At 45.5% G+C, this 13,163-nt stretch overlaps 1 protein-coding gene across 11 annotated transcripts in view; it reads left to right on the plus strand.

Annotated features, from left to right (window-relative positions):
* The window catches only part of MAGI2 (membrane associated guanylate kinase, WW and PDZ domain containing 2), a 2,464,469-nt gene that overhangs the window by 1,842,528 nt on the left and 608,778 nt on the right, over nt 1-13,163 (plus strand). The gene's annotated exons all lie outside the window — the stretch shown is intronic.

Genomic DNA, 13,163 nt, shown 5'->3' on the forward strand with positions numbered 1-13,163 from the left:
GTGCCCGCTATAAAAACTTGGATGTGGCTCAATTCAAATTATGCACTTGATAAGAGTAATATGCTGCCTAAAAAAAAAAGTAAAAGCAACCAGTCATAGGGAATGCAAGATTAAGTAAAGCATTTGAAATGTAAGCAGAAACAACATGGTTACCTTAACGATCTCTCACTCACTATTCAGAAATCAGCGAGTGGTTTCACCTGAAAAGTTAAGGATATGACTAGAGGGCCCTGAAGGGAACCGTTTCAATGTCCATTGCTTATATCCTTACAAAACATAAGGAGTATAGTTTAAAAAGACCACATCGATAAACACAGAGCTATGGTACACATTGTGTTTTACAATCCACCCATCAACCAGGTATTGCAGTACCTCCAGGAATGGTACACTTTCCCACCTGGGAACAACAATGCTGGTCAAAGAAAGACGAGAAAACAAAAGTAGCGCTTCACTGGCAAACTCTGTAAAGTGATGCTGATGTATTTGGATGTAAATAAAACCAATCTGGCCACTTTGCAACCCCTCTGTCTTACTTTATTTAGTTATGTATTTATTTTTCATATTTAAAACCTTCTATTTCTCTCCATCCCGCTGCACTTTGGAATCGAAAAATGTCAGAAAAAGGGCATTTCTCGCAAGAGTGTTTTTCTTTTTTGGATCCATTTCACAGGGAAGCAACTAAAAGAAAGAAGGAAAGAGAGGTTGTGAACCGTTTGTTCAAGTCACGGTTTTCAGTAAGTGAGGAGCAAGACAGAAAGAGAATAATAGGAAGAGAGGGGGGGACAGCTGCCAGCACAAAAAAGAAGAGGACATTGCCCGAGTCCTATTCCTTCTCTGCCCGTCCCCGAACGTCCACGAAAGCAAGCCGAGCCTTATCTGAATGCCTTTGTCCTCCCCCAAAAGAGTGCTGCCTGGGGCGGACCGCCCCCACCGCCCCACCCTAGCTACGCCACTGGGTTTATATAAGAGAAGTTACTAAAATTATTTTGCAACATACCACATATGAACGCAAACGTGCAGCAACTAAAAAAGAGGCAGTAATATGTGGCAATGCATGGCTCACTCTGTCGCAATGCAAGACATTGAAAACATGGAGATATAAAGCTTTCATCCCTACCCCCAAGTAGCTACCCAACCAACCAAGTGTCAGTACCTTTCCTAACAAAAGGGTTATTCTGTGGCAAAGGATTCCATTTTCACTTCACATCTGCTCTTTTCACTTAAAAGGTTTTCACCTGGTGAGCTACCAACCATGAGTCTGCTAAGAGAGAGGCAACGTGGCTAAAAACAATACCAAGAAAGCATATATTTCAGAGGTGAGGAAAAGGTCCCTTTTGTCATGGCAGTGCCTCTGTTTAACACGGGCATTCATGTTAGATTAGAAACAAACTCAAAATACCTTATATAACACAGCCTTGTAGCAAAGTAAAAGGCTATGCGGCCTGTCGAGCTGTTTTCAGACTTTCCCTCTAGGGTTTCTATGTTTGGCGAGTGCGCAATGCTTGTTTGGCTCTTAAGTGTGGTTAGCACATTACAGACAGATGTGTTTAGCAGGCCCTATGCCTGTTTTACATAAGAGATCATGGCACATGTTCAAATGAAGGAGGATTCTCCAATTCAGCTGCTGAATATGGGGGAAGGTCAAATTCAACTTTTCTCCATTCAGTATACTGTAGACGTAAGAAATATTTGCAACTGTTAATAGTATGACACATGTAAGTCTGAAACTGTCATAAAAGAGGAAACAACCCTTATTCCTGGGGAGTGAAGGTTAATGTTGGACACCTGTCTGATCTTAAGCTCACGCATTTACTTCTCATTGTTTCCTTTTGCTGAAACCTGCGTTTTAGTCAATGGTCGAGCTATGAATGGGTGAGTGAACAGCTGCACCCAGGATCAGAGCTGAGGATGCAGTGCTATATGTAATAAAAGGAAAAACCAGACCCACAAGGAAAAGCGGAACACGAACGAGGGTGGGGGGGGGGGCGGTTGCGGAGAAACACACAAGGTAGAGGTGTAAAAGGGAAAAGAAGCAACAATGGTATGGGAGACAGCCTGAAAACACAAGGACTCATATGGAGTGCTTGAAGACAAATACAAAAGTAGCTCCAAAAATGGGAGTAGTGGAAGGAGACAAGTACTTGATCCGAGCTCTAGGGAGGGCAAAACACGAGAAGAGGACATGAAGCCTGAATGCCATGACGATTGGCAACCAAGAAAATGAGAGTCACTCTGCAGCTTACCAATGGTAACTTGTGGGTGTGCTGTAAGCTCACTGGTTGAAAACAACATGTCTTGAAGATACAGCGCGTGTCCCATCTAGCCGAGACCTAATTGAAACGAGGCCATGAATGTTACCATGCCAGCCACAAATGTTTCCATGCCAGCTATGAATGTTTTCATGTCTGCTTATGGCCATGAACTGCTAGAGAAGTATTTCGAAAGGCAGACAACAATTTTATTAAGTATTATTTGGCTGCTGAAAGTATGTCTGGGAAATTCCTTTAAAAAAAATTCCTTGGCCTGAAAACAGGCATTTCTGCATTGGAACTCAACTGTAACAACATGAGATCACTTTCTTTACTATATGTGAGTAGGGATGTCATTTTCTAATTCCTGGTGACTACTGACTTTACAACTATACTGTGATAAGGAAATTCTGCGTATATTTTTACATAGTTTTTGCAGACACACAACCGTTATGAAGTATAAACCCCCCTGTTCTGAACGTGAACATTAACAGTTGTCACCATTGAAGGGATATCCGATCAAGCAGGGCCTTGTGCATAAGACAGAGTGTCCTGAATGGAACATTTTTCTTGATTGACAAGCGTGGGAGGATGCAATCAAGGGCATGTGAGAAGTGATCCATATGTGCTAGGCCTAAGGTGAGGCTGGTTGTGTGGGATTTGGTCTCACTGAAACTTTGCTTTGAAAGCGAGGTCAAGTGCAAGACTAAAGCAACTCATTGGAGCAGTGTTAGCAGTGGCAGGAATCCGCAGAGCACCTGCTTGTCATGGGATGCGCTCTTAGTGGCGTAATTGGCCTATGCCACTGAAGACAGATTTGTGTCCAGGATGAATCCTGGACTACAGGCTTTTGTGACTGAGTCACTAGTGAGCCCGCGGAAGTGGCTAATTGCATGGAGGTTTTTGGGTTGTTTGCAGGGAGCACTGTAGTTTTCGCAGAATTTAGAGAAAACATTCTGTTGGCATATTGATTGCATTCTGCCCCCCCCCCCTCTATAATCATTGGATAGTTTGCTTTTGTAGTGTTAATTCATTGATGGTCACATTTGAGATGGCATAGGCACTGGGGTGTTTTCTATATTGTTTAGCGTGGACTCTTTTGTTGTTTCTACATTGCCCCACAACTGTGATGGAGATCTTTACTTATTTTGCAATGTAGCCTTCCCTGTTATGTTGCAATTGAAGACTTCTCTATCCATTGGTCAAGATAATTGCTTGTTTAAATGTTGTAAATCATGCATATTCTGATTATTCTCTTTAAAAATAAACAAAGATGTGAAAAACTTGGTGAGATTTATTAAAGAAGTGGAAACAGTATCTGCTTATCTATAAGTTAAAGATATGAACTATAATAATGAAGGCCATTTTTTAAGTCCCTTGTAGACCCTATATACATTTTATTCTTGCACACAACAGAAACCATCCGCTGTACCCAAGATTTAAATCCATCCTGAAGAACACCACAATTAATCTCGAGCAGACCGAAACAAATCTCAGGATGTTGATGTACAAGCTTTTTACTACATACTCTGACTGCAGTCATCCATAATGTACTATATATGTTAAAGCACTACCATCATACATATACATGCCTATTATTCACTCATCAGTGGAATTCTTTTGTCTTGGTTTTCAGTGTTCCAGTATCAAATTTTTTCCTTTAGAGAAGACACTAATTACAAAGTGGTGGAAAGATATCCTTGGTTCGTGTCTGTGTAATTTTGCATAAACTAAGTATCAGGACATCTATTTATGTGTAACAAAATGTGTAAATGTAATCCTTTGGGACACGTCTTCCCAAACTCTGCTCACTTCATCACAGTCCCATAGCAGGTGCACTAACGATCCATGTTCTTCATATAATTCCAACAAAGGTAATTTGCCTCAATTTCAAATTTGTATTTTCTCTCTCGATTTCAATAAAGGTTAGAATAATGTTAATCTGGGTCACGCGTAATAAGTCCTTTAGTATCTTAAAACTGATAATGAACACAAATTTTCACCCCACTCAGCCCGATAAAATCTCTTTAATACTTTTAATGCACTGGATCACTTAATCACCTATTCCCTGGGACTATATTCATAGAATCAAAGTCTAGAAGAAAAAAAAATATAAGCACATGCGTTCTGTCGATATAAAGAGTTCGCTGTACTATTAAGCGCAATCATTTAGAATGGACTCACTGTTTGTGTGTAATATAGACATTTCACCACACCATCGGCCAATAAACAACTAACTGACTTGGCAATCTACTAAGGGTCAACATTTTGCATTTAGGTATATAACGACATTAAAATGTTACCATTCTCTCATGAATTGTCAGTAAAGTGGCCTAATCAGAAGGAAACTAAGGTTAGAAGAGGGAAAATTGTATATGGTGTCATTGGCGCTCAACAGATGCTTTTGCCCAGTTTGTGTGTCCCTAGAGCACTTTGTTATTACAATAACTACCCCTTTTGTAAAACAGATAATGCAGGGTTAAAGTGTGTGCCAGCTCGATCCTAAAGGGGTGTTCAGTGCAAATAATACTCCCACACTATTCGCAGATGTAGGGACTAAGAAGTTGCTGGGAGGCACCACATCAGGAGCGGCTGGTGCAGGTAAGAAGGGTGTTGTTTTTGGGGGGTCGAGGGATGACGACGAGGGAAAATAACATGAAAAAAAGAAAACCACTTACCTTGTGCTTGCTGCATCGCCGACTCGCCGATGGGGTGAGAGCAAGGTAAGTGTTTTTCTTTTTTTAATTTTATTTTGCCTTCTCCTCATCTCTTGACTCCTCCTCCACCCCGCCGCACCACGCATACCTGCACTGGCCACTCTTGCACAACATAGGTGGTGTCTAGTCAGTGCAACCCCGAGTCACCCCTTACGAAGGGAGCACAGTGGCCAGGTACAGGAATTCATTCACCCATCGGCGGGGTGGATCTCTGGCCCCATATAAAAATGAAGTCATCTCTGCTTCCAGTAAAAGATGGAGCTTCAGTTTTAAATTACGTCTGTGTCCTTCATTGATGTGCACATCAGGCTCTTCTTCCTGATTTGTTGAAGGTGTACTCAGTCTGCCCTTGCACAAACCTCGATGATGTAGAGAGCCAACCGGGCTCTCTCATACATTGTATCAAGCATGCAGTCCTCGGGGTGGGCTCAACTCGAGGAGATAAAATAAACGGCATGCCGCTCGGGGTCTTCCCACCAGCCAGTAACTTACAGTGTGGTCCTGTGTTTAATTACGCACCACGGGTACCAAGGAGATAGATGGCGCAGTGAAAAGATCGCTGCTCATATACTATGGCGGCGCAGATATCTACGATCTTCTCGAAACATAGCCCAACACAGGGAACGATGACGACTATGAGGTGGCTCAATAGACACTTTGACCCTCAGCTGAACCCTGATTTTGAGTGGTTCAAGTTCAGACAAGCGTCACAGTCCGACACGGTGTCTGTGGACATGTTCTATGCTTAGCTATGCAGGTTGTCAATCTTGTGCGCGTTTGTGGATCAAAGGGAAGAAATACGTGTGCCGCTCGGCGCTGCTGCGAAAACTGATCCTTCGGCAACCGGGGATCTCCCTGGACGAGATACTCATCCTTGCCAGGTCCCACGAACTCTCAGATGCCTGGGCGGGCGAAATGGAAGCTGCCCTGCAGAGGACCGCCGCAGCGCCTCTCTGAAGTACGCGACCATCAAGGAGGAGAGAGTCGAGGCCATACAATGGCACCCAAGTACAACCCGCCCTGCATCGCGGCCGTCTGCAAGTGGGGTAGGACACCCATCAATGGCAGTAGGCAGAGCAAGGGGGAAAACTTGCTCTCGCTGCGGAAAGGTGAATCACTTCGCCAAAGTGTGTAGAAGCAGCCGATCTTGACAGACCTTCCCCAGGCTTTGAGGAATGACGCAACGTCTACGCTAGTTATCACTCGGCGATGCACAGTCACAAGATGACAGAGCAAAGCGTGGGCGCTGCCTCGCACTTGAGGAAGATGACGATGAGGTGTTTGTCATATCCTTTGTCAGCAGGTCGGACAAACACCAAAGGCCACCGCCGATGTGCTCTGTCCTGGTTGGAGGTCAGCAGTCCAGGCGCTCATCGATACAGGCGCATTGGTCAATGTCATGGACTCAGAACAGTACGAATGGTTGTCGCCATGACCCCCTCTCGCACCAACCAAGGCTAGGATATACACCTATGGAGGTACACATGCTCTACCCCTCAGAGGGGTCATCGAGGGTGAAGTCACTAGTGATGAACACATCACAAGGGCCTGTTTCCACATCATGGAAGGTAGGAAAGGCACCCTTCTCAGTTGCCACACAACAGAAGATCTCGGCCTGGTTTTCTGTGCTCTTCAAGTCCACGATTCTCACGCGGATGCCATCTTGCATGAATTCCCAGCACTGTTCACAGGGCTCGGCAAGCTGAAGGGGAAGCAGTTCAAGCTCCACATTGACCCCACCATGAGGCTGATGGCCCTGAGACACCGGAGGGTGCCGTTCAACCTCCGCCCGCTAGTAGAGGTGGAACTGAAGAAACTTCCCATTGGTCGTGGCGCCCAAGCCGAAACAGCCGGGTGCCATACGGCCTTGCGTGGACATGAGGCTCCCAAACATGGCAGTTAAAAGGGAGCGTCATCTCACCCCCAACATGGATGACATTGTGGCGGACATGAACGGTGCCAAGTAGTTCTCCAAGCTGGACCTGAATGCGGGGTACCATCAACTGGATCTTGAGCCTGAGAGCAGGTACATCACCACGTTCTCCACCCACGTCGGCCTTCGGAGGAACAAAAGACTGAGTTTTGGGGGTGTCGTCTGCAGCTGAGGTCTTCCAGAATGCCATCCAGGAAGCACTGTCTGGTCTGCAGGGCGTCATAAATCTGAATGACGATATCCTGGTGTTCTCGAACACCCTGGAAGAACATCACTCCCACCTCCGAGACACCCTCCAGCGGCTAGAAGACTGTGGACTGACCCTCCACAAGGCCAAGTGTTCCATTTACCAGGAGTCGGTCGACTTCTTTGGCTACATCTTCACCAGAGAAGGGTTGAGAGTGGACCCCAAGAAATCAATGACCATCCGGGCGGCGAGCACCCCGAAGTCCCCCACAGAGGTCTACAGTTTCCTCGGCATGGCCACCTACTGTGGCAGGTTCATTCCGAACCTGGCCTCTCTGTCAGAGCCACTCTGCGCCCTCACCCACAGGGACCACCAATGGGAGTGGACTGTAGCTGCCAACACGGCATTCAATACCATCAAGATGGCCCTCATGGACAAGACGGTAATGGCCTTCTTCCACCCGGGTCGACGCACAGAGTTGGTGGTGGACGCAAGCCCAGTAGGTCTAGGAGCTGTCCTCCTACAGGAGCATGACCGAGAGACTTGGAGATCAGTCGCTTATGCCAGCCAGGTGCTCTCAGACACCGAGACCAGATACGCCGAGCTCGAGAGGGAAGCTCTGGCAATAAAGTGGATGTGTCAGCATTTTCACCTCTATCTGTATGAACAGGAGTTCCTGGTAGTGACGGGCCACAAGTCGCTGCTCCCACTCTTCGCAGGGTCCTCAAGACTTGCACCTCTCAGGATCGAAAGATGGGCCGTCCAGTTGCAGGCATACAACTTCAAGGTCGTGTTCCGTCCAGGGGCACATAACCCAGCAGACTAACTCTTGTGGCACACTGAGCCTCCGGTCGCTCGAGCCCTGCCTACGGACGTAGCATACTTGGAGGCATTTGTAAAGATGGTCTCGTAAAAGGCATGTCCAAAAGCCATGAAATTGGAGTAGATTTGCCAAGCCACGGCCGCAGGGGAGACGCTTGCCAGGGTGAAGAATGCCCTAATGAACAATGGGTGGAGCCACTTCCTGGACGGAGCCCAGTCGCTCTGGGCGGAAGAGAACCATGCTCGGCAACAACTCTGACAGATCCGACATGAGCTGAGCAAAGGAGAGCAGGGAGTCGTCCTGAGGGTGCACGTCATCATGATTCCCAGGACACTGCAGGATCGCATCATCCAACTAGCGCATGTGGGGCACAAGGGATGGTGAAAACCAAACCCCAGCTACGAAACAAAGTCTGGTTCCCAGCGATGGATACCCGAGTGGAAGACATGGTGCGCCAATGTCACTCATGCACCATCATGGGCGGGGACACGGCACCAGCCCCAGTCATCACCGAAGAGCCTTGCGAACTCCCATGGTCTATGGTCAGCATCGACTTTGGGAGTTTCCCTGACGGCCGCCACGCACTGGTGATCGTCGACTCATTCTCCAAGTTCCCAGTGGTGCAGGTGGTGGCATCCACAGCATTTCTGCACGTCAAGAAAATCCTGGACAAGACATTCGCCCTCCTAGGCCTGCTGGATGAGATCCGGTCAGACAATGGACCCCCATTCACAGTAGATCAGGGGAACGAGGTCGAATCGGCACTCAACCAATTTCTAGATGCCTACCGGCAAACGCCCCACAGCACCACCAAGTGTGCCCCTGCTCACCTGCTCTTCAAAAGAGCCCCGAGAGACAGCATCCCAGCCGATCCAGCATGGAAACCTCCTGAAAGAGACAACGCAGCCACACAGGCTAGGAGGACGGTCACCAACCAGAAGGCAAGTGATAACCGAGGAGTGAAAGAACCACAGCTGAAGGTGGGTGACAGCATCGTGGTTAAAGACAGACAACCGGGCTGGAAGTTCAGAACGCCATACGAACCAGAAGAATGGACCATAGTCAGGCTGCAAGGGACCATGGTCACAGCGAAAAGAGGACAACAAGTGGTCACCCGAAATGTATCATGTTTCCAGAGAGCTCATGGGCTGGACACCAGCTCAGCAGAGGCAGAAGATCTGGACAGAGGCCAGTATCACACGCCCGTCAGCTCGCCGGAGCCTGTGACCTTCCCACCTGCAAACAGGTAGTGGAGAAGCGGGTGTTGCCGCTCAAAGACACAGCCAAGATGCCGTTACACAAAATCCCCCACACACCCAGATGGATGCAGCGGCCAGTTCTAACTCCCAGAGCCAGAGGTATGGTCTCCGGCCGAACCCTGCACCTAGCCAGAAGTTAAAGGACTTCATGTGCACATCCCCCTAAGCATGCAGACTATGGTGGACGCCCACTAAAGAAAAGGAGGGATCTAGAGAGCCACCCAGGCGGCTCTCTCATACATTGTACCAAGCATGCACTCCTGGTGATAAACAGCGTGAGACCCCTCTGAGTCTTCACGCCAGCCAGTAACTTACAGTGTTGTCCTGTGTTTTATTACGCGCTGCGCAGGCCTTACTTCCTTGGCCCGCCCCGCTACAGATAGTGCACCGGCTGTGTTTGCCCCTGATGATTCCATGCCATAAGGGAGAGTCTGTTTCTGCCATGAGCTTTCCTTTAACAAATCAACGTTTTCAGATATATTAGTCCAATCGCTTCTGTGAAAGTGACCAAGATAGCAACTCCCAGAATGCATCACGTTGATACACGTAAGCTCATGATTGGAAAATAATGTCCATGTTGATGAGCTATTTAGTAACCTTATACGAAATAGCACTTGTTTTGCTAAAATTATGATGTTTTGGGGGTCTCTTATAAGATTATTGAGCATTACCATTGGTTGCTGCCTGACAATATGGATATTACAGAGCTGCAAAGATTTAAAAAAGAAGTATTTTGTTAACACAAATGTGTTTGTGCAAAGTTTTGACGTATAGCGATGTATTCATGAATAAGATCTTCATCGTGAGAGATCTCTCTGCAGGGTAGGCTGCAGGAACAGTTACATAACACTATGAAAGCGAACTCCATCATGTTCACTGTCATTGACGTCTGTCTCTGCTGTCTACAGAAAAAGGCAGAAAAGCATCTTCTTATTTTTATGATTAAAATGCTTCAGGAAAGGATATCTTACAAAACAGTAAGATTAATGATTTCTTCAGCTAATGGGAACTCAATTGCCACCCACACTTGGGGCCTCATGTAGGTAGCATACCAGTTACCACTTCTTAAATACCGAACGTTACCGAATCGGTATTTAAGAAGTGGTAACTCGTATGTAGGTAATGAGTCGGTAATTTTTACCGATTCGTTACAATTCGGTAATTACCGAATCGGTATTTACCGATTCGGTAATGAGGCATACCTTCCCATTGAGGGGAAGGTATGCCTCATTACCGAATTGGTAAATACCGATTCGGTAATGGTGGAGAACATGCAAGGGTGGCAGGGTGTCACATTGACACCCTGTTGCACCCCTGATTCGGCCATGTGTGCACATGTGGCACACATACATGCCCTAAGGGCATGTATGTCTGCCCCATTGCACACTGCTAAGCGCTGAAAAATGCTGATACACATACATTAATTATTTACCACCAACTATTAGTTGGTGGTAAATACCGACTCCTAAACACACCCACACACTCCCCCTACATCTCATTTTTGGATTCGGAATTTACCGAATCGGTATAATTACCGAATCGGAAAAATTACCGATTCGGTAACATTACCGATTCGGTAATTTTCCCGATTCGGTAATTTTACCGATTCGGTGAATTCCGAATCCAAAAATTGTCCCCCTACATACCAATAGCCAAAATACCGGTCGGTAACGGTATAATTACCGAAAATCGGCCGTTACCGACCGGTATTTGGCGACCTACATGAGGCCCATAGTGTCCATTATAGAATTGGTACATGCCAATACTGTTTTGCATAGTGCGTATTTTATTCTCATATTTATTCATGTAATTTAAAAAGTGACAGGAAGGAAAAGTCAGATCAAACAAGCAGTAGTTCTGAATCTGCAAAACTAATGTATTCAGTGACTTCATATGAACTGGCGTAGTCGGCTTATTGTGGCCATAATACTTCTTTATCAGCAGTAAACTGCAAATTCTACCTAGGTCTGGGTGAATCGGTCAATAATGTAGTCACTAACCACCAGAAATCACTCTTGGAGATACTTAGATAATTTGTGGGTGTCTGCACGTGAACCTGCCCAAATATTAAACTTCAGATTGACTGGAGGATAAACAAGCGATTGAGTATCCCTACTGTTTCCTTCTTGAAAGTCTTAGTTTATGCTGATCATTCATGTATCCTCAATGTTTAGGTCTCATGTTTTCCATCTGAAAGTTTTTGAGAGGGCACATACGTTTTTAGCATGTCTATATAGAGTACCCGATGTTGGTTTCTCGTGACTAATTACACTCTACACATTGGTTTCTCTTGACTGATTACACCCTGCACATTGGTTTCTCTTGACTGATTACACCCTACATATTGGTTTCTCGTGACTGATTACACCCTACATATAAATCCCATTCAGCAGGTATTTTCTCTCTGATTATTTCATTCAATAAACTGTTGACGTCAGGACTCATCCTAAGATCACAACTGTGCCTACTTTCCAAACACCTTATGAGGGCTGATGAGAGGTTGAGGACATCTAAAAACCTTACATGTGATCAAGTTTGTAAAATTATAATATCTTTATGTGTCACTGTTGTGAAACAGCTAAAAGGGGTAGCCCGTACCATCGATCTTTTGCTCTCTGTCTTGCTTAATATGTCCATCAATACAGCTGAAGTTCGGATTGTGTTCAAGAGAGCTGTGGTCATTCCCCTGAAAAAAGGGTTTACAGCTGCCCCTACAGCTGCTCTGTTTTTTCAGCTCAGCTTATTACAATATTTATTATTGTTTGCCTAAATACCTATTAAACAGGCAGCATATTTTGCATAAAATTGATGTCACATTAATTCTGCCCCTCCCGGAAGTATTTTCCAGTATTGGATCCTTTATTACAATTGTATTGGTTGCAGGTTGAAAAGAGTGACTATTAAAACACTCTGTATTTGCCGCAGTACCCTTGCAGGTCTTGGTCAAAGATATCTAGCTCACCTCCACAGTTATTCTTTTGGAAAAGCCTACTTTCTGGCATTCCTACTCCATGGCAGATTTTTTCTGTGGGCAGCACTAAGATGTGTGTTAAATACTGTCCCCCCCATAATACTGACAATAGATAATTTTGGCTTAGGAAACAATTGAAGACTTCTAAGGTTATTTAGCGTATGGTGGTCAGGGACTTCACCACAACATGATAGAATACTCTGTTACCCAAACTGAATGTTCACACACTCTTTTAAGAGTCAGACAAACTACAAAGTTTGCTGGCAGAAAACATAGACCAACAGTACCATAAACATAGGACAGTTAGTTTAAATACCTCATACTATTCAATATTTTTGTTTGTTTTTGTGACCACCTGGAAAAGCTGGTAGTCTTGACAGATAAAAATAAAATGACCCCCACAATTTGACAGAAAATGATCAGGGTGTCAGATCTATTCTTTTTTTAAAACAAAAAGGTTTGCTCAGCGGCCGCATGAAACATGGTGGCTCCTCAGCAAACTAACAGTGCACGCAGAGGACCCGCTGTGGTTGCAGCTCCTCTGAAGTCACAGAGATCTCTGACAGGCTAGTGGGGATTTCTAAATATGGCCTTGATCATCTGCATGTATGGGATAGTTCATATTCTTAGCCATCTAGTGGGACAACGGGCTTCCCCCAATCTTTAAATAACCCTCTTATTTGTCTTTTACATATTTTTTTCTGTCCCAGGCATGTTTCCTCTTTGTACCAGGACATCCCTCCAATCATCAGTGTGCTAAACACATAGGTGTTGGACCCCCAAACATGTTGCCTTCTCCCCTCCTGTTTTGCTGAATTAGTTTAGTTGGCTGTTGGACTCTGTACTACTGACCAGAGTTAAAGAGCAAGTGGTCACTCTCTAAAACATGGTGAGATTGGCCTACACCTGATTGGCATGTTTAATTTACTTATAAGTTCCTAGTGAAGTGATGCTACATGCCCGCATGCAGAAGATGATGATTCCCCATGCCAGGTCAACGGGCCGGGGACTAGTGTTTAATCAA

The sequence above is a fragment of the Triturus cristatus genome, chromosome 4_1 (genome assembly GCF_964204655.1).
Source record: "Triturus cristatus chromosome 4_1, aTriCri1.1, whole genome shotgun sequence".
In the NCBI taxonomy this organism is placed as follows: Eukaryota; Metazoa; Chordata; class Amphibia; order Caudata; family Salamandridae; genus Triturus; species Triturus cristatus.